Source organism: Triplophysa rosa, unplaced genomic scaffold (genome assembly GCF_024868665.1).
Source record: "Triplophysa rosa unplaced genomic scaffold, Trosa_1v2 scaffold363_ERROPOS117636, whole genome shotgun sequence".
In the NCBI taxonomy this organism is placed as follows: Eukaryota; Metazoa; Chordata; class Actinopteri; order Cypriniformes; family Nemacheilidae; genus Triplophysa; species Triplophysa rosa.
Window position 1 is genome coordinate 15408 of NW_026634368.1, and position 21963 is coordinate 37370.

General features: G+C 51.1%; 1 protein-coding gene across 3 annotated transcripts in view; it reads left to right on the plus strand.

The window, feature by feature from the left end:
- The window catches only part of LOC130550585 (CAP-Gly domain-containing linker protein 4-like), a 108496-nt gene that overhangs the window by 9802 nt on the left and 76731 nt on the right, over nt 1-21963 (plus strand). Inside the window, exon 1 of one of the 3 annotated variants that reach the window (XM_057328077.1) lies at nt 12455-12691. The exons of the other annotated variants lie outside the window; for them this stretch is intronic. The gene's annotated coding sequence lies outside the window, so the exon portion shown is untranslated. Of the gene's footprint in view, nt 1-12454; nt 12692-21963 lie in introns of those variants that run through there. 3 annotated transcript variants of the gene reach the window in all.

The window sequence follows — 21963 nt, forward strand, 5'->3', positions numbered from 1 at the left end:
AGGGAACGAGCTCCACTGCACGCGCTTCATTGATTTTAAACGCGCACAATGGTTTTATTGTGGTCGCTTGAATTACAGACGCGTCATATGCATTTCGAATGAACGTTAGTTTCACTTTAAAACTTGCCTTATGCGGCGGTTAAAGTTAAAGACTGAACTCACCGAGATGGAGGGAGGGAGATGAGAGCGCGCATTAAAACCTTCTTTCACTATGATGAATCCAAGGGTCATGCACATTCCGATCCGTGGGGATGACAGATCATTCGCGATCTGTTTAAAAATTGTATAAGATGTGTTGGATTTGTGTTATCTGAGGTTTCCAACTTTCGTTCACGTGAATGAGGGCAAATGTCTCAATCGACGGCTAAGTCAGCATTTAAGTGGCACCGAAATGAGGCACCGAAATCTACGTTTTGATTCGGTCCAGTTACATACCGGATACATAGGTACCGGAGCCATATTGACACCGGGTTTCTGTACCCAACCCTAGTTAAAAACACTAGCCAGAAAATGCGAATTTGGCATGCTGCATGACAAACTGATAAGAGATCGAGTGGTATGTGGTATTCAAAATGACAACATCCGCACACAGCTGCTGAAAGAAAAAAATATAAATTTAAACTCAGCTATCGAAATTTGCATGCTTCATGAGCAATCTGAAAAAGGGAATAAAGAAATTAAAAAAGAAGCAGGTGCCAAAGAACTAAAGAAGGAAAGCGAAGTATGTGCTGTGCAATATTCTACATGCTTTGAACTGTAGTGGCCAGCATGCATCTGACCGCAGCAGCTGTCCAGCCTTCAACAAGCGCTGCAACGCATGTGGAAAATGGAATAACTTCTCTAAATGCTGCAGAGCACGCACCTTCAACAGACCAGGACAAGGTCCATCTCAGTCAAGCAGAGCACCCCACACCATACGCAGTGGAGGGCAGACAGAATAAGTGAGCTTGATGCACAGATTGCATATGAACCAGCAGACCTATTTTACTGTGAAAGTGTAGAGGTGCCAGCTGATAGTGTAGAGATATTTACCGTCCTGTCCACTTCCAACACCGGGAAGCAACTTAAGGTGAAGATTGACACTGGAGCCTGGTGCAATGTACTGCCCAGGGGCGTTCTCTAGCACATCGACCCAAGCGCTCATGTGGACTGCAACCATATAATCAACCTTGTGGCTTATGGCAGTCAGATCATAAAGACTGTAGAGAATCTAGCATAAGCCAAATGGTCGGAGTCATTGAAAGAAGAGCCATCAACCCCCACTCCCTTTTGTCCTGGTTTCTTTTGCTATCATCATCAAAAGACCATAGCAAAAAACTGGCACCAGGGGTCTGGTTTTAGAGTTTTGATAACGTTTTGTCTCTCTGTTGGATATTTACGACCCCTATGCTTCAAAGCATTGGTGAGAAGTCTCTGTCTCATCTCTAACTTAACATCTGAGGCTAACCAGAGAAATGTCCCTGACAATAGGAACTTATGTGATTAAACTGTCCTTTTCTATACATATATCTTACTGTCTAGGTTGTGTGTTGGCGCTCGTGTCATTTTAAATAGTCTGTCACAGTTAGATATACAAGTTTAATTCATGCTTTGTTTGTATGCGTTCCATCTGAATGAATCATGACTTGTTGCAATTCAAACCTGTCCATTTTTGATATCTAAATGTTTGTCTTTACAATTCCTCCTTGTATATATACATTGTGTGACCATAGAACACTTTCTTTTCATTGTTATAATTGGGAATGATATTTTGTAAAGTTGCCAGGAGGTCATAAAGATGCAAATTAGCTGTTGAGTGGACAAAGAACCTCTTCCCTGCTCAACTCTGATTGGTCGATTCAAACTCAGGTGGGCATGTCCTCTCATGAGGTTAAATATTGAGCCTGCTCTGAAACCCTTCTCTTGTCTTGTCATCCTCTCTTCTCTTCCGGCTTCGTCTCTTCCTCCGGTCTCTTCGGAGACTGCCCTTCCCCCCCCCCCCCCCTTGGGAAAGGGATGGAACAATGGACTTCTACTGCCACGTGGTTAAGCCATGCGGGCCGATCACGAGGCTCGCAACTTTATGCATGACTGCCTTTCTGAAACCTTTTGAACAATTCCATCTCTACACGCGCCTACGGATATTGGTCCAGCACAGAGCTTGCAAGTATCCGTTTCTATTTATAGAATAGCTGCGTTAAGTCTGTGCCTCTTTGTTAAAGATGATTTTTATTGGTGTTCAGAAATCGCTGCCATGCCCTCTCTCTCTCTCTCTCTCTCTCTTCTCCCTCCGCGCTACCAAGCGTATTTGTGTTTAAATGTTTTGTTCATTTTATGCGATCGTCATTGTTTTTGTTATCATGTAGAGTAGAGTTTAATAAACAACCATATATATTCATTTGTGATGGGTTTTCTTTATTCACTCTCACAAACTTGGTCCCTTCTACTGTGTTTCGATTTACGCTTTCTTTGCTCTAAATCCTGTTTGGTAAAGTCACGTTACTTATGGCCATGAGATAATGTAAAGTATATAATATCATTGAGGCATTTGCTGGACGAATTGTTATTGGATGAAGTATTGTTATGCTTTATATTACTAAGACCGTAAGATTACTAAGATCAAAGACCGTAAAATATGTATATTTGAACACTAAACTAAACTAAACTAATTCCTTGACTGAAATTGATGTTTTAAATAACTCATTTCGTGGATATGATCTTGAAAGATCTGGTGGAGAACCATATTTGGTGAGCTTTGCTCATCAATATAATAACGTTAGCTAAAATCGCTACAAGACCTAAAGGCCCGTTCAGATTGCGGGATATGCGAAAAAGCGTAACGAATGCCCGACGAACCAAGTTTTTATATCAACGAAGAAACGAATGTTCGCTTTCTTATATTTGACGACCGCACGGTAGATGGCGCTGATGGGGAATACATTTCACGCCTAAACATTAGATGGCACTCAACCGCTATTCAGGCTTCGGCTGCTGAGAAGAAGAAAAGCTTAAAGCTTAGCGCGTAGCAATACAGGCTACTAGTACTGTTTGCTTTACGTACTTACAACAGCAGAAAAATAAATGGATTTCTCCAGCAGCAGCGAAGATGAGTTTATTGTTTATTGCCTGAATGAGCAAAGGAAGAGAAAAAGACGATATTGGGTTCACCCTATTCTTGAGAAGAGAGAAGAGCACAGGAAGTTTAATAGATTGATCCAGGAGTTAAAGCTGTACCACGATCGTTTTCATCGTTACTTCAGGACGATGGGCTGGGGGTTAATTAGTTACCAAATGGCATTTGCATTGCAGCTGTACTATTTAAACAGTTGTAAAATATGTGTACACTTGATGTTTGTTAACATGTGCCTTCTACCTACAAGCAAAACTGCTTAGTTATTGTATATAAATAAAAATAAAGACATTTGAAGAAACGGATTGTATTTGATGACTTTTACTGGTACCGCCAATATATTTGTAATATCCTATACAACAACATAATGCGAATTGTATTCATATAAAAGATTATATATATACAGTATATATTAGTTTATATATACTGTTTATACTTTTACATTTGAATGCCACTTCAAATTATGCCACAGAACTTCTTTTTTGTCCTGGTTGTTGTAGTCGCTGTGACTTTTTTCAAAAAGTTCTGTCTGTTCTGACCAACCAACGACAGTAACAACTCGACATCCATTCTATCACAACAGCTTTCTGAGCCAAAAGGCTAAAAGGCTCATCGAGCATTTTACGTCACGCGCCTAGAGCCACTGAGGGCACGCGGGGTGCTCGTGACGTAAAGTGCTCGATTCTTATTGGACAGTCCGTTTCTACGCTTTGCGAATGGGAAAAGATTTGTCGCACTAGACGAAAAAAAACCCTTCACTTTTCCGCCGCGTGGATATTCACGGTCTATATGAAATGCTTCATAAGAATCTATTGTTTTTGTTCTAGAACGTTATCGCGACGAACATTCGCACTGAATATTCGCGGGCAATCTGAACGGGCCTTTAGGTGTTAAAACTTCACATGCGAAACATTACAGTTCCATGTTGTTGACAATGATGTAAAACCTCTATTGGGCCTCAGAGACAGTGTTAAACTAGGCTTTGTGAAGCATTTTGTCTGCCTAGCTAGCTGTAGCTGTAGTGAACTTGCTGTGTATGCTTGAACTGGGCTAGTAGCTGTTTGTTAACAAAGGACTATTGAACTTCCTGCACTGCTTTTAAGGTAACTGTTGTTTAAGTAGCTGTTGTTAGCACCTAGCCATCTAGCTTGAGATACTTTTCACCTATCACTTTTAGTCACTTTGAAGCCTTGAGCTGTTAATTGAGTAAGTGGGCTCAGCTGTGAAGCAATCACTGACCCATTAAGCAATCAGGGAGCCTGCATTATATTGTGAAAGTGTGAAAGTGAAAGTGACCTATTAGTCAGATATGGTGACCCATACCTGAAATGGGACCTCTGCTTTTAACCCATCCAGTGAGTAGTGAACACACGCACAGCAAGTCGTGAACACACGTACACCCGGAGCAGTGGGCAGCTATTACTGCAGCGCCCTGGGAGCAAGTGGGGGAAAGGTGCCTTGCTCATGGGCACCTCAGTCGTTACCCGCCGGCCCTGGGAATCGAACCGGCAACCTTCTGGTCACAAGTCCGACTCTAACCATTAGGCCACAACTGCCCATATTAGCATTATATGTGCAGCAGAAGTGGCAGCCCTAGTGTGCAGCCCTCCTCGTGTGAAGACCGATGAGGTAAAGACCTGCAACTCTACCTCCACCGAGCAAAGACACTGAGAGGGCACGCCACATTAAGCTTTTATTTAAATTTTCATTCCCTTACTTTCCTACAGTCTATTGTTTTGTTCTGTTTTGCTACTAACATGTGTTTCCAGTACATTCAGACTGTCCACCGTATACGCACTCACAAACGTACACAGCGGAGACCTCAGCACCATCTGCGGCCCTCTCCAACAACTTCAACTTCACCCACTCTCCTCGTCCTTCTGGGCGAGGAGGGGGAACAGGTTTGCTTGTTTCCAACACCTGGAAATTCACTCCTCTGTCTTTTCCTTGCAGTAACTCCTCATTTGAAAACCATGCAATCACCATCACTTATCCATCAAAGATACATTGTGTTTTCATCTATCGCCCTCCAGGTCAACTGGGAAACTTCTTAGAAGAGCTTGACATGCTGCTGTCTATCCCTGAAGATGGCACTCTACTGGTAATGCTAGGCGACTTCAACATCCACCTAGACAAACCACAGGCAGCTGACTTCTTAGCTCTCCTCTTCTCATTTGACCTTCACAGGGCCAACAACACCCCTTCCACCCACAGAGGACGACAACAGCTAGATCTGGTTCTGACTTGTAACTGCACTGCTAATAATATTCTAGTTACTCCCCTGCATGTCTCTGACCATTTCTTTATGAAGTTCACTGTAACACTCCCTGTAATCTCACTTCCGCCCCTAACCCTGTTTTTTTCCGTTGTAATCTTTGTTCCCTCTCTCCCACTTGCTTTTCTTCAATGGTGTCTTCCTCCCTGCGCACCACAACCCTTTTCTCATCTCTCAACGCTGAGGAAGCTACTGATAAGCTCTGTACAACCTTAACATCCTGTCTTGACAGTGTCTGCCCTCTTACCTCTAGGCCTTCACGTGCTACACCCTCTTGACCCTGGCTTTCTGAGAATCTTCGTAGACCAACCTATGGGCTGCCGGGAGGAAGTGGTACAAGTCTAGAGACCCTGCTGATCTCTCCAAGTATCAACATCTTAACTCCTTCGCTTCTGATATATCTACAGCCAAAACCAAGTCCCTTCAAAACAAAATCCAAACTGCATCTAACCCGCGTCAACTTTTCTCAACTTTTTCCTCTCTCCTCTGTCCCCCTCCACCTCCTGCCAATACCTCACTGACTGCAGGCAATTATCTACTCAATGCATCCCTGATCTCTCTCTTACCCCTTGCTATCCTCAACTCCCTTCTTTCTCTCCCCTCTCGGAGACTGATATCTCCAAAATTCTCCTTTCCATCCGGCCTACTACATGTCCCCTTGACCCGACCCGATCCCTTCCCACCTCCTACAGGCTATCTCTCCATCTCTACTGCCTCAACTCGCACACATCATAAACACCTCCGTCACCACGGGTACTGTCCCCACCTCATTTAAACAAGCCCTGGTAACACCTTTACTCAAGAAACCTACACTCGACCCCTCAGTGATCAGCAACTACAGACCAATCTCACTCCTGCCTTTCCTTTCCAAGGCCCTTGAAAAGGTAGTATTTAACCAACTCACTGCCTATCTCTCACAACATGACCTTCTGGACATTCAGCAATCTGGCTTCAAGAATGGACATTCTACGGAGACCGCTCTCCTGTCTGTCGTTGAAAACCTACGGCAGGCAAGGGCTAAATCCTTGTCATCTGTCCTTATTCTGCTTGATCTCTCTGCTGCATTTGACATTGTGAACCACCAGATCCTGCTGTCCACTCTCTCCAAACTAGGCATCTCTGGAACTGCACTCAACTGGTTTGACTCTTATCTCACAGGCAGATCCTTTAAGGGATGCTGGAGAGGCGAGACATCCAGATCTCACCAGCTAACAACTGGAGTTCCTCAGGGATCAGTTCTTGCTCCTCTCCTCTTTTCTATATATACCACCTCCCTGGGTTCAATAATTAAGGCACATGGGTTCTCATACCGTTTTTATGCAGATTTTTATTTTTACACGCAGCTTTATTTCTCTTTTCAGCCAGATGACCCCACCATCTCTGCCTGTGTCTCTGCCTGCCTTAGATGAAAGAGCATCACCTACAACTCAACCTCTCCGAGACAGAACTCCTGGTTCCCTTTCTGTCGGTCTCTCGACGTTGTGTCGAGCCGACAGATGGGGTTCGCTCTTGAGAACCTATCAACTTCTGACTAGTTTAGAAAAGGCCAATGAAATTGGCGAATGAAATTTGCATGCCGGACTCCACCCCCCGGGTATAAAAGGGAGACGGCGTGCTGCATTCATTCACCTTTTGTTCTTCGGAGCCTTCACACTGATCGACTTCAAACTCTACGCTGAATGACTGCTGGAATCTTACGACGGGGTGTAGCGGACGGTCCCCCCCAGGAGTGTTGGAGTGTTTTTTTCTAAAAGAGCAAATTTCTCTAGCGTGGTATGTTCCCGTTGGGACGGACATGGTGTCTGCTTCCAGTACGCTGGGGCAGACGTTGTGGTTACGTCCTGCCCGCACTAAGGGCGGTTGACGATTCAGACGTTGCGTCACAGGTGGCTGTGTTCCCACGGGACTCAGCCACCACCTCGTTTGCTCCCTGTTCCGTGACGGCAGGACTACGGCCCTGCCGCCCGCTACGGCAAGCAGCGAGGGTGATATGAGGATTACTGTGAGCGTTAATCCACCAGCCACTGGCTCACGGACCGTTCGCACCTTGTCTAGCTCGTCTGACCGTTCCCCAGGAGACGGTCCCACTGTCTTGTTCCTCAACCATGTATTCGGACACGATGCGTGGTGATGAGATGTCTCTTGCAGAATCGGGGGGTGACGTACTGCCATCCGACTCCGACGATTCCTCGGGCTCCCTCCCTCGGGGGGTCGAGCCCAGGAAGAGGCGAAAGTCGAAATGTCAGCCATGCTTTTCCGGACTGCCGTGAGCTTTGGGTTGCAGTGCCCGCACTGCCTCTCCCAGCGCTCGCGGCTGGTTACATGGTGCCTCGGGTTTGAGCGCGGCCCCAGGCCACGCCCGCCCCCAGTGCAGTGTTTACCGGAAGTGCATGAAGAACTTAGTAAGACCTGGAACGTTCTGGCACGTTCACGTCAAACAAGTTCTGTCACCCTGTCTTCCCTCGAGGGTGAGGCAGCTAGCGGATACGTCGATGTCCCCCAGGTGGAGCATGCCGCCGCGGTGCACTCGTTCCCGCAGGCGGCGGCCACCTGGGGGGCTCGACCTAGACTCCCGTCCAAAGCATGGAGGGTCTCGGCATCTCCGGTGTCGAGAGCTTACATTGCTGCGGGCCAAGCTGCCTCCTCTCTCCACGCTATGGCTCCTGTCAGGCCAAGGCGTTGAGAGAGCTCCACGAGGGTAAGGCCGACCCAGCGCTTATGCAGGAACTCCGCACTGCCACCGACCTCGCTCTATGGGCGACCGAAGGTGACCGCGCGGGCCCTGGGTCGGGCGATGTCCACACTTGTGGTCCATGAGAGACATCTCTGGCCAAACCTTGCACAGATGAGTAACGCTGAGAAGGTCTGCCTTCTCGATGCAACCATCTCGCAAGGGGGGGCTGTTTGGTGATACTGTTGAGCCGCATTTCTCGACAGTAAAGAAGCAGACAGAGGATATCAAGCATATCCTCCCTCGCCGCGACTTGGCCGCCTCGGCCGTCGAGTCCCGTGCACCATCTGCTTCCCAGCAGCCCTGGTCCTCTTCGACGCCCTCCGGCTCTGGTGCCCCCCACTCAGGCGGCCCCCCAGGAAGGGACATCGAAGAGGAGATCGAGAATGCCATCGGGCCCGACACCAGCCATTCCATCGCTGGGTGGTCGATCCGGGACGGTTCCTGCCCCATCCCAACAGCCCACTCTCTTAAGAGTTTCTTCTCTCTCTGGGTGTTTATCACAGCCGCTCTCACCCTCTACACGACGGTGCTCGGCAACTCGACGTTGCGTCACGGCGAGAGCCAATGTCGAGGATAATCAGTAGCCCTCAGCACTCTCAAACGACAGTGCGTTGTGCTACATAATCGCCAGGCAGGTAAGCAGCAGAGCCGATCTCCTCCCCGGGGGCCTCCCCACGGCAAGGGATCCACAATGCTCGCCATCGAACCACCCCCTGGAAGGTTGATGAAGCAGATCATACCCCTAGCCCCTGTCTCGGTCCCTGGGAGCCTGCCTAGAGCCCCCAAACCATCACGGTAGCTACGGGATACAATCCGTCTCGGCTACGCGATACAACTTACCAGATGCCCGCTCAAGTTCAGGACATCCATTCAACCTCAGTCAGAGGTCAGGGTCAGGGTCACCACCCCTTTGTCAAGCAATCGTGCTCGTCCCTCTAGCCGGGATGTTCAACGGGTTTTGCAGCCCATACTTCATCGTCCCCAAAAAGGGGGGTTGCTAGATCTGCGTACCCTGAACAGGCACCTACTCAAGCTGCCGTTCAGGATGCTTACGCAGAAGCACATCCTGGCGTCTACCAGATGCCAAGATTGGTTCATGGAAATCGACCTGAAGGACGCTTACTTTCATGTCTCGCTTTCGAGGGCGGGCATATCATTACAGAGTTCTCCCTTTCGGTCTGTCCCTGTCCCCACGAGTCTTCACGAAGATCGGGGGAGCCGCCCTCACTCCCCTAGGGGAGAGAGGTGTGCGGGTACTAACTATCTCGACGACTGGCTCATCTGGGCACACTCACGAGATCTGTTGTGTACACACAGGGATCCGTCCCCATGACAGCGTGACTGACTCAGAGTGCGGTCAGTCAGTGTTGAACTTCCTGAAGCACTTCAGGCAGTCAGCGGTCCCCCTGAAACAATTCAGAGGCTCCTGGGCACATGGCATCCTCGGTGGGGGTGGTCCCCCTTGGGTTGATGCACATGCGACCGCCCCAACACTGGCTACAGAGTCGGGTTCTCTGGAGAGCGTGGCACACCAGCAGCAGGCGTATGGTCATCACGCCTCTCTGCTGACGCACCCCAACCCACTGGTCTTCATTGACCTTTTTGGTGGACAGGATCCCCCTAGAGCAGCAAGGCACGTCGTGTGACGACGGTTGCCTCCCTGCAGGGGTGGGGTGTCGTGTGCAACGGGCACGCAGTGTCGGGGCGGTGGACGAGCCCCCGCCTGCGTTGGCATATCAACTGCCTAGAGTTGTTGGCTGTGCTACTTGCACTGAAGAGGCTGCAGCCTCTCGTGCAGGGCGAGCACGTGCTGGTCCGGTCAGACAGCACAACTGCCGTGGCGAATATCAATCGACAGGGTGGCATTCGCTCACGGCAACTAACACAACTTGCCCAATGCCTCCTCCTGTGGAGTTAGCAGGTGATCAGCTCCCTGCAAGCCACACATATCCCAGGTGACCTGAACCAGACAGCCGTTTTGCTCTCTCGTCAGTCGATGCCTCGCGGAGAGTGGCGACTCCATCCCCGCGCAGTCCGGCTCATATGGGAGCAGTTCGGCCAGGCACAGGGGGACCTGTTGCCTCCCCGGACTCCTCCCATTGCCCGCTTTGGTACTCCCTGACCGAGGGACCCCTCGGCACGGATACTTTAGCGCACAGCTGGCCGCGGGGTAAGCGGAAGTATGCCTTCCCCCCAGTGAGCCTCATTGCACAGGTCTTGTGCAAGGCCAGGGAAGAGGAGCATCAAGTGGTACTAGTTGCGCCCTATTGGCCAAACCGGACTTGGTTCTCGGAGCTAAGGCTCTTGACAACAACTCCCCCCTGCCGATCCCCCTGGCGAAGGACCCCCTTTCCCAGGGGAAGGGGCACATTATGGCATACCAGGCAGATCCCTGGAACTTCCATGTCTGGACGGGACGAGGAGATCCTCAGTGGCCCACCCCCTGGGGGTTGGGACACCACTCAGACTAGGGCCTCGGCCACTAGGCGGCTATACGCCCATAAGTGGCGCCTCTTCTCGTCCTGGTGCTCTTCTCGAAGAGAAGGCCCACGGAGTTGCTTGATCGGGAACGTGCTGTCCCTTCCTCAAGAGAGACTGGAGTGTAACCTCTCCCCCCTCCACACTGGGAGTGTATGTAGCCGCTACGGCCGCTCATCACGACCTAGTTGCTGGTAAGCCTCTGGGACAGCACAACCTGGTCATTAGGTTCCTAAGGGGGCGCGAGAAGGCTACCACCTCATCCGCGCTCCTTACCCTCTTGCGACCTAGGTGGCGGGCCTCAAGAGGCCCCCCCTTCGAGCCCCTCGGAGCTGCCGCTCTTTCTCACCTCACGATAAAGACGGCTCTCCTGGCCCGGTGATTCTCACATTATCCTGAGACCCCGGCCTGGCTACGTGCCCAAAGTTCCCACCACTACCCCGAGAGACCAGGTGGTGAACCTGCAGGCGCTCCCCACCGGGGAGGAAGACCCAACCCCGTCCGTGTTGTGTCCAGTACGCGCACTGCGCCTCTACTTGGACTGCACGCAGAGCTTCAGAAGCTCTGAGCAGCTCTTGTCTGTTCTGGAGGTCAGCAGAAGGGGAGGGCTGTCTCCAAACAGAGGTGACGCACTAGATCGTGGATGCCATCGATACGGCATACCGATCTCAAGATTGCCCCTGCCCATTAGGAGTGAGGCACAATCATCATGGGCACTGGCTCAGGGCTCCTCTCTGGCAGACATCTGCAGAGCTGCGGGTTGGGCTATGCCCAACACCTTCGCGAGGTTCTAATACCTACGCGTGGAACCGGTGTCAGCCCGCGTCCTGCAGGGCAACGTGTAGGACCGGCAGCCGGTAGGGCGTACGCCTGCGAAAGCCCTTCCCCCTTCCTCTAGGGGAATCAGCGGCTATTATGCCTCCCTTCTTTCCCCACTGGGTAAAGAACAGGCATTTCATCCATCACTAAGCACCCTCCTGGGGGCAGGCTGGGCAGAGCAGCCCTGCCTCCTTAGGCCGGGGAACAGTTGAGTTATCTCCCACATAGCTCTAACCGGACCTAGTGCTCCAGACGTGGTAATCCCCCCCCCCCCCCCCCCCCCCCCCCCCCCCGTAGGCAGTTCCGTCTGATGTATCCTCATGAATGGTTCCCACCTCGGCAAACCATGACCTCCCTAGTTGGACCTCCACCTTGCGGTTAACTCCTGCAGTCCGCACATTCCTCCCATGAGTTCTCCCCTGATGGTGAGACCATGTGGTGTCTGCACTAATTCCTCCCTATGGTAGGATAGTGCTCTCTGTAGCGTTTTTCCCCCAGGGGGGAATAATGCTTACCCAGTGGCCCTTACGGTGCCGGGCGGCTTCTCGCTGTTAGAGAATCAAGGCCTCCGCCCGTGACGGCCAGTGGCAGGGGCTTCCCACCTTTTTCCAAAAAGCTCTGGGACCCCCTACCTCTCCACTGGACGATTACAATTTCACGCTAGCGCTCACGTCTGACTTGCCCAGGCCAGTCAGCGTCGCTCCGCTAGAGATTGTGACGCGGCACATCGCTGTGGCGTTTTCCATAGGAACCCCATCTGTCACAACGTCGAGAGACCGACAGAAAGGGATCGTCTTGGTTACGGATGTAACCTCAGTTCCCTGATGGAGGGAACGAGACGTTGTGTCCTTCTTGCCACAACGCTGGCTGCGTGCCGCAGCGGTCGAGGGATGCTCAGGCTCCTCAGACCAAAAGGTGAATGAATGCAGCACGCCGTCTCGCTTTTATACCCGGATATCCGGGGGCGGAGTCCGGCATGCAAATTTCATTCGCCAATTTCATTCGCCTTTTCTAAACTAGTCAGAAGTTGATAGGTTCTCAAGAGCGAACCCCATCTGTCGGCTCGACACAACGTCTCGTTCCCTCCATCAGGGAACTGAGGTTACATCCGTAACCAAGACGTTATACCGGCCCAGCCATCAGTTGAACACCACCTTACTATTCAGCTCGGATCCTCAATTATAACACCCACCAAGTCTGCGAGGAACCTGGGGGTGATGTTCGACGACCAGCTGAAATTCACCTCCCACATAGCAGCAACTTCTCTAACTTGCAGGTATGTGCTCTACAACATCAGGAAAACCAGGCCGTTCCTGTTGGAGCATGCCTCTCAGCTGCTTGTCCAAGGTCTGGTCATATCAAGACTGGACTACTGCAATTCTCTACTGGCTGGCCTTCCAACCAATGCAGTCAATCCCTTGCAAATGATCCAGAATGCAGCTGCATGTCTAGTTTTTAATCAGCCTAAAAGAACCCATGTAACACCCCTCCTGATTTCACCTCACTGGCTGCCAGTTGCCTCCCGCATCTCTGACACTGGCCTTCAGAATGATAATGGCAAATTCGCCCATCCACCTGTAGTGTATTTCGGTATTTCATTGCTGTTCTTTTGTTGCAAAAATTGCTTCTACAGTTTTTCCCCTACTTGTACATCGCTTTGGATAAAAGCGTCTGCTAAATGACTAAATGTAAATGTACTTATTCGGTTCCCCTTTGGTGGAATGAACTACCAGCCTCCATCCGAACTGCAGCATCCTTCACAAGTTTCAAAAAACAGCTCAAAACATACCTGTTCCGTATTTATTTGACCAACCAATAACTCTGTATGTCTGTCTGTCAAAACAAAAAGTTCATTCTCTCCTTTGCTTACTCCAGCTTTAATCCTCCTAGTAGCATGGCCTTGTAAACTAACGGTACTGTTTAGCGTGTTGACAAAATGTTTATATGCTCTCCTACTTTGGATAAAAGCATCTGCCAAATGAAGAAATGTAATGAATAAATGTTTGTGCAAATTGGCCCGAATGTGCATGCTCTCCAGCAGGGGCCCCCTGATCTCACAGAGTATAAGGATCTCTTTGACATATATAATTATCAAAATTCGACTGGACTCCTATGTGCACCCTGCAATATATGCTCCCAGGCGATAGCGAAAAATCACCTCGGTTGACACAGCCCCTTATTTCTGCTGTCTGATTGGCTGTGAAGATGAATCCATATTGAGTCAAAATGTCAAGAGCTTATCATCGTTATTGACATAAGTTTTGTCACGATTCGATATGATATTATAATCGGCCCAGCCCTAATTGACCCTTCGCAAAGCCTGCCCCCTTTCGCTATGTCCGACATCAGCCAAAGGGCTCCCACTACACTAAGAATATTTATCGTGAAATAATCATTTCTGGAGAAAAAATAACATGTAATTCCAGCCAAAAGCAATAACAATGTCTGCAATATGCATTTGAAGTATATATTTAGGATGTGAAAGCGACTTGGAATAAAGTAAACAAAATAAAGATCGAAACTCTAGCCTAACGTACTGTGCTTGCTGTAACAATTTAACGTCTGGATATCGTCATTGGTTTCTGACACGTTTAGGCAGCGAGTGAAACTGTGATTATGACCACACAGATAAAAATTTACCTACGATAAAATTCTGGCAGTGTTGATGAGATGCAGTCCTTCAGCGCGGATCATATGTCAGTCTATGAGGTAAAACTCCCGAAAGTCTTCTTGTATGAGTCTGTTTTAAGAAGTCTTTATTGTTGTATATTATGACAACTAAGATTCCACAGCGACATGACTTTTAGCTGGGATCATGTTCGTACAGTGTGAAGGCCAGCAACGACTGAGAAGGCCTTTTAAAACCGCATAATGTGCAGCAGATTAAACTCTATGCTTTAATTGTCAGACAAAATGGCCAGTAGCAACAGGGGGCGCATAATATCGATGTTGTGATTGGTCCGGTCGCCTGTCAATCAAACTCCACGCGAAGGGTCAATTACTACTAGTTATCATGGAATATAAAGTGTCATTGTTGTTTTCTTTTAATGTCCACTCCACATGAAGGGGAACAGTTTCATTTACACAGAGATTGGTATATATGTTAGTAAAATCTGTTAACTTTAGCAATCCTTGATGCATTTTATGCCAATAGTGACAGTTCAACAATGAGAAAAAAGCCCTTTTTGTGATTTTTTTTGCATGCCTTTAACTCAAAAATTGTGTTATGTTATGCAGAAGGAAGAAAACCAAATAGGTTTGAAATGACATGAAGGTGAGTAAATGATGGAAAGAATTATTTTGGGGTGAACTATATTATGATTAGGGATGTAACTATTACTGGTTAGTAATATGGCTGTCCAGCGTCAGCCAAAGTTAGCAACAGTATAACAGAGGCGCATTATGAAACTCTGGTTTTGTTCATTTATGTCAGGAGTGCAAAATAATGTTGTGATGGGTAAGTTACCCTGAAAAAGTAATTAAATACTAGTTACTAATTACATATTGAGTAGTGTAATTAGATTAATGTACAAATGACTCTCTCCTAAAAGTATGTAATTACTTATTACTAATTACTTTCTATATCCTATAATAACCTTGATTAGTTAAGTGATTCAAGGATAGACACAAAACGTCAAATAAATCGAATAAATTCAAATAAATAATATAAAACTACATAAAGTACTCTTATTCACTGACTAAAGCATTACACATAGGAGAAAGATAGATTAATGCATGCATTTTAAAGTTTGCTTTTAAAAGACTTTTAATTTTAATGTCAATTCCAGTATTGTATACTGTCACGTATAGCTGCAGGGAAAACAGGTGAGCGGATCCATGTGCAGTAAAGTTCTTTTAATCAATTCACAAAGTGAGTATAATCCACAATGAAACGAGGAACATGGCAGGGTGACACAAGGCGTAACAAACAACAACGATCGACCAAGCACAACTGAACAAAGGGGCAACATGCTGGTCATATAATTAGAATATCATCAAAAAGTTGATTTATTTCACTAATTCCATTCAAAAAGTGAAACTTGTATATTATATTCATTCATTACACACAGACTGATGTATTTATATATCAGCAGTCGTATATAGTTGTATATTCATAGCAGGAAGCATGAAGTGCTCTAAAACTTCCTGGTATATGGCTGCGTTGACCTTGGACCTCAGAAAACACAGTGGACCAACACCAGGAGATGACATGGCACCCCAAACCATCACTGACTGTGGAAACTTTACACTGGACCTCAAGCAACGTGGATTCTGTGCCTCTCCTCTCTTCCTCCAGACTCTGGGACCCTGATTTCCAAAGGACATGCAAAATTTACTTTCATCAGCGAACATAACTTTGGACCACTCAGCAGCAGTCCAGTCCTTTTTGTCTTTAGCCCAGGCGAGACGCTTCTGATCCGCTGCATCACAACTTTATGGAGTTGCGAGTTCATTTCAAGAGGACTTGCACCTGGCACACGCCAAAGCTACCAGTACCTGTGTTAAGGCCATGGTATCCTATTCTTAATTGGCCAGCAACTCGCCTGACCTTATTAGTGAAATAAATTTGGCACCAATTACAGCCTCTAGTCTTTTTGAGTATATGCTACAACTTGTCACACCTATTTTGGGCAGTTTCTCCCAGTCTTCTTGCAGGACCTCTCTAGCTCCATCAGGTTGGATGGGGAGCGTCGGTGCACAGCCATTTTCAGATCTCTCCAGAATGTTCAATCGGGTTCAAGTCTGGGCTGGCTGGGCACTCAAGACATTACAGAATTTACATTCACACTCCTTTGTTTCTTGGCCGTTGTTTTTCAACCTGCATTCTCATAGAATTGAATACTGCGATATACCGTTTACCCACGAACCTTAATCAATTAATCGCAGCATGGAAATTTGATACCGCACATGCCTAATTACACGTACACAGTATCCACAAATTTCTTTTTCTATAAATATAGACCAATATCCAATTATAATCTTTAGTAAAAACCCACCGCTACTAATAATCCATACTTGTGTCGAACCGACAGAATGGGGTTTGTCTTGAGAACCTATCATCTTCTGAGTATTTAGAAAAGGCCAATGAAAATTGGCGAATGAAATTTGCATGCCGGGCTCCTCCCCGGATGTCCGGGTATAAGAGGGAAGCCGGCGTGCTCATTCATTCACCTTTTGTTCTTCAGAGCCTACGCATCTGATGAGCTTCTCTACGATCTTGGTGATCATTCTTTCTGCTGGAATCTACGACGTGGACAGAGGACGGTCCCTTCCTGCAGTGACTCTCCCCTGGGCGTCTCGGCAGTTTTGGAGGTGTTCGAGCAAATTTCCTTTTCTAAAAGAGCAAATTTCTCCAGCGTGGCTTGTCCCGCTGTTCTCATGGGTGCAAAACACTCATCGAGGAGGGGGACGGACACAATGCCTGCTTCCAGTTCGCTGGGGCAGACGTTGTGGATACGTCCTGCCCGCACTGCGGGCGGTGACGATTCAGACGTTGCGTAATGGGTGGCTGTGTTCCAACGGGGACTCCGCCACCACCTCGTTTGCTCCCCGTTCCGTGGCGGCAGGACTACGGCCCTGCCGTCCACTACGGCAAGCAGCGAGGGTGATATGAGGATTACTGTGAGCGATAATCCGCCAGCCACTGGCTCACGGACCGTTCGCACCTCGTCTCGCTCGTCTGACCGTTCCCCAGGAGACGGTCCGCCGTCTTATTCCTCAATCACGTATTCGGACACGATGCGTGTTGATGAGATATCTCTTGCAGCATCGGGGGGTGACGTACTGCCATCCAACTCCGACAATTCCACGGGCTCCCTCCCTCGGGGGGTCGAGCCCAGTAAGAAGCGGACATCGAAATGTCAGCCATGCTTTCCCGGGCCGCCGTGAGTGTTGGGTTGCAGTGGCCGCACTGCCTTTCCCGGCGCTCGCGGCTGGTTACATGGCACCTCGGGTTTGAGTGCGGCTCCAAGCCGCACCCGCCCCCAGTGCCGTGTTTACTGGAAGTGCATGAGGAACTTAGTAAGACCTGGAACGCCCCTTTCCGGCACATTTCACGTCAAACAAAGTTCAGTCACCCTCTCTTCCCTCGAGGTTGAGGCAGCTGGAGGATACATTGTTGTCCGTGGTGCTCATGCCTGTAGGCGGCGGCCACCTGGGGGGGGGGGCTCGACCTAGACTCCCGTCCAAGGCATGTGGTGTCTTGGCATCTCTGGTGTCGAGAGCTTACATTGCGGCGGACCAAGCTGCCTCCTCTCTCCACGTTTTGGCTCCTGCCAGGCCAGGGCGTTGAGAGAGCTCCACGAGGGTAAGACCGACCCAGCGCGTATGCAGGAACTCCGCGCCGCCACTGACCTCGCTCTACGGGCGACCAAGGTGACCACGCGGGCCCTGGGTCAGACGATGTCCACACTTGTGGTCCATGAGAAACTCCTCTGGCCGATCCTTGCGCAGATGAGTAACGCTGAGAAGGTCCGCTTTCTCGACGCACCCGTCTCGCAAGGGGGGGGGCTGGTTGGTGTTACTGTCGAGCCGCGGTGGCCCTGCTCACCCCCTGCCCATCGGGGGGGGCGCGAGAGCCGCACTCGGCCTCCCCCGGAGGGTTCTCGACAGTAAAGAAGCAGTCCTCCGTGCCGCGACTCGGCCGTCGAGTCCCATGCACTGTCTGCTTCCTGGCAGCCCTGGTCCTCTTCGACGCCCCCCAGCTCTGGCGGCCCCCACTCAGGCGGCCCCCCGTGGAGGAGACAGTGAAGAGGAGACCATCGCCCCATCAGCAGCCGCGGTGAAGCGGCCCTCATGGGAAGACCTCAGGGGGATCGAGGCTACCATTGGGCCCGACCCTAGCCACATCGCTGGGAAGTCGGATAGGGACGGATCCTGCCCCGTGTCTTCATCTGCTGGCCCCCACTTACTCTCTAAGGAGAGTTTCCTCTCTCTCTGAGTTATCACAGCCGCTCCCACCCTCTGCACGACGGTGAACGGCAAACTCGACGTTGCGTCATGGCGAAGCGCAATGTCGAGTATAAGCACCAGCCCTCAGCACTCTCAGTCAGACAGTGCGTTGAGCTGCGCAGTCGCTATTCAGGAAAAACAGCAGAGCCGATCTCCTCCCCGGGGGACCTCCCCCGGCAAGGAATCCGTACTGCTAGCCATCGAACCACCCCCCCCGGGGGGACGATGAAAAAGATCGTGCCTTTAGTCCCCGTCTCATTTCTGGGAGCCTGTCCGGCTTCCCAGACTGTCAGGCTGGCTAGGGAAGACGATCTGTCTCAGCTACGCGATCCAGTCGCCTCACGCCCTCCAAGTTCAGCATCCGATATACCTCAGTCAGAGGCTAGGATGTTCCCGTACTTCGGGCCGAGGCCGCCACCCTTCTGGTGAAGGGAGTGATCGATCCCGTCTCACCAGCCGAGATGTTCAGCGGGTTTTACAGCCTGTACTTCATTGTCCCCAAGAAAGGCGGGGGGTTGCGCCCTATCTTGGGTCTGTGTGTTTTGAACAGGCACCTACTCAGTAGCTGCCTTTCAGGTTGATCACGCAGAAGCGCATCCTGACGTCCGTCAGGTGTCAGGACTGGTTCATGGCAATCGACCTGAAGGATGCATACTTCATGTCTCGTTCCTCCCTCGACATCGGCCGTTCCGACGGTTCGTGTTCGAGGGACGGGCATATCAGTACAGGGTCCTCCCCTTCGGTCTGTCCCTGTCTCCACGAGTCTTTACGAAGGTCGTGGAAGCCGCCCTCCTTCCCCTTAGGGAAGGAGGTGTGCGGGTACTAAACTATCTCGACGACTGGCTCAGTTTGGCGCACTCTCGAGATTTGTTGTGTACACACAGGGACCTGGTGCTCCGGCACCTAGATCGGTGGGGCTACAGGTCAACTGAGAAGCGCAAGCTCTCCCCGGTGCAGAGCGTCCTCTTTCTCGGTAGGGAACTCGACTCTGTCCTCATGAGCGGCCCTGCTCACCCCCCGCGGGGGGCGCAAGACCCGCGACGAGGAAGCCCGCACCCACGCGACCTCCCAGAGGCAGTGCGACTGACTACAGAGCGCACCCGATCAGTGTTGAACTGCCTGAAGCTTTCAGACAGTCAGCGGTCCCCCTGAAACAATTTCAGAGGCTCCTGGGATACATGGCATCCTCGGCGGGGGTGGTCCCCCTCGGGTCGATGCACATACGACCGCTCCAACACTGGCTACAGAGTCAAGTTCCTTGGAGAGCGTGGCACACCAGCAGCAGGCATATGGTCATCACGCTTTTCTGCTGACACACCCTAACCCCCTGGTCTCCCATGACCTTCTTGCGGACAGGGGTCCCCTTAGGGATACCTCCCTGTAGGGTTGGGGTGCCGTGTGCAATGGGCACGCAGTGTTGGGGCGGTGTTTGGTTGGCATTTCAACTGCCTAAAGTTGTTGGTTGTGCTACTTGCATTGAGGAGGCTACTACCTCTCATGCAGGGCAAGCACGTGCTGGTCCGGTCGGACAGCACAGCTGCTGTGGCGTATATCATTGGATTCGCTCACGGCAGCTAAACATGACTCGCCCGGCGCCTCCTCCTCTGGAGTCAGCAGGTGATCAGTTCCCTGCGAGCCACACACATCCCAGGCGTCCTGAACCAGACAGCCGATGCGCTCTCTCGTCAGTCGACGCCTCGCGGAGAGTGGCGACTCCATCCCCGCGCAGCCGGCTCATTTGGGAGCAGTTCGGCCAGGCACAGGTGGTCCTGTTGCCTCCCCGGACTCCACCCATTGTCCGCTTTGGTACTCCCTGTCCGAGGCAACCCTTGGCACGGATGCCCTTGCGCACAGCTGGCCGCGGGACAAGCGGAAGTACGCTTCCCCCCAGTGAGCCTCATTGCACAGGTCCTGTGCAAGGCCAGGGAAGAGGAGCATCAAGTGGTACTAGTTACGCCCCTTTGGCCTAACCAGGACTTGGTTCTCGGAGCTGAGGCTCTGACAACAACTCCCCCCTGGCCGCTCCCCCTGGCGGACAGCTTCCCCAGGGGAAGGGGCACGTTACGGCATCCCAGGCAAAACCTGGTCTCCATGTCTGGACGGGACGAGGAGATCCTGAGTGACCCACCCCCGGTCCGGTTGGGACGTCACTCAGGCTAGGGCTTCGGCCACTGGGCGGCTATACGCCCATAGGTGGCGCCTCTTCTCGTCCTGGTGCTCTTCTCGGCGAGAAGACCCGCGGAGTTGCTCGGTCGGGTACGAGCTGTCCCGTCCTCAAGAGAGACGGGGGAGTAACCTCTCCCCCTCCACACTGGGAATGTATGTAGCCGCTACGGCCGCTCATCATGACCCAAGTGCTGGGTAGCCTCTGGGACAGCACGACCTGGTCATTAGGTTCCTAAGGGGCGCGAGAGGGTGACCACCTTACCCGCGCTCCGTACCCTCTTGCGACCTAGGTGGCGGGCCTCAAGAGGCCCCGCCCCCTTCGAGCCTCTCGGGGTTGCCGCTCTTTCTCAGTCTTGATAAAGACGGCTTTCCGCATGGCGCTCACCTCCAAGAGGGTAGGGGATCTGCAAGCACCCTCCGTGTCCACAGATTGCCTAGAACTCGGGGCCGGGATTCTCACGTTATCTTGAGACCCCGCCCCGGCTACGTGCCCAAGGTTCCCACCACTCTCCCGAGAGACCAGGTGGTGAACCTGCAGGCGCTCCCCACCGGGGAGGAAGACCCAACCTATCCGTGTTGTGTCCAGTACGCGCACGGCGCCTCTACTTGGACCGCACGCAGAGCCCAGAAGCTCTGAGCAGCTCTTTGTCTGTTTCGGAGGTCAGCAGAAGGGAGGGCTGTCTCCAAACAGAGGCTGGCGCACTGGATCGTGGATGCCCTCGTTAGGGCATACCGATCTCATTTCGCCCCTGCCCGTTGGGAGTGAGGCACACCCCTCATGGGCACTGGCTCAGGGCGCCTCTCTGGCAGACATCTGCAGAGCTGCGGGTTGGGCTATGCCCAACAACTCCGTGAGGTTCTAATACCTACGCGCGGAACCGGTGTCAGCCCGCATCCTGGCAAGGTGTGGGACCGGCAGCCGGTAGGGCGTACGCCTGCGGAAGCCCTTCCCCCTCCGGGGGGAGCAGTGGCGATCCCGCCTCACTTCTTTCCCCTCGGGTAAAGAACAGGCATTCCATCCATCACTAAGCACCCTTCCAGGGGACAGGCTGGGCAGAGCAGCCCTGCCCCCTTAGGCCGGGGAACAGTTGAGTTATCTCCCACATAGCTCTAACCGGACCTAGTGCTCCAGACGTGGTAACCCCCCCTCCGTGGGCTGTTCCGTCTGATGTATCCTCATGAATGGTTCCCACCTTGGCAACCCATGACCTCCCCAGGTGGACTCCCACCTTGCGGTTAACTCCTGCAGTCCGCACATTCCTCCCATGAGTTCTCCCCTGATGGTGAGACCATGTGGTGTCTCCACTAATTCCTCCCTACGGTAGGTAGTGGCCTCTGCAGCGTTTTTCCCCCCCAGGGGGGAATAATGCTTACCCAGTGGCCCGTACGGTGCCGGGCGGCTTCTCGCCATTTAGAGAATCAGGCCTCCGC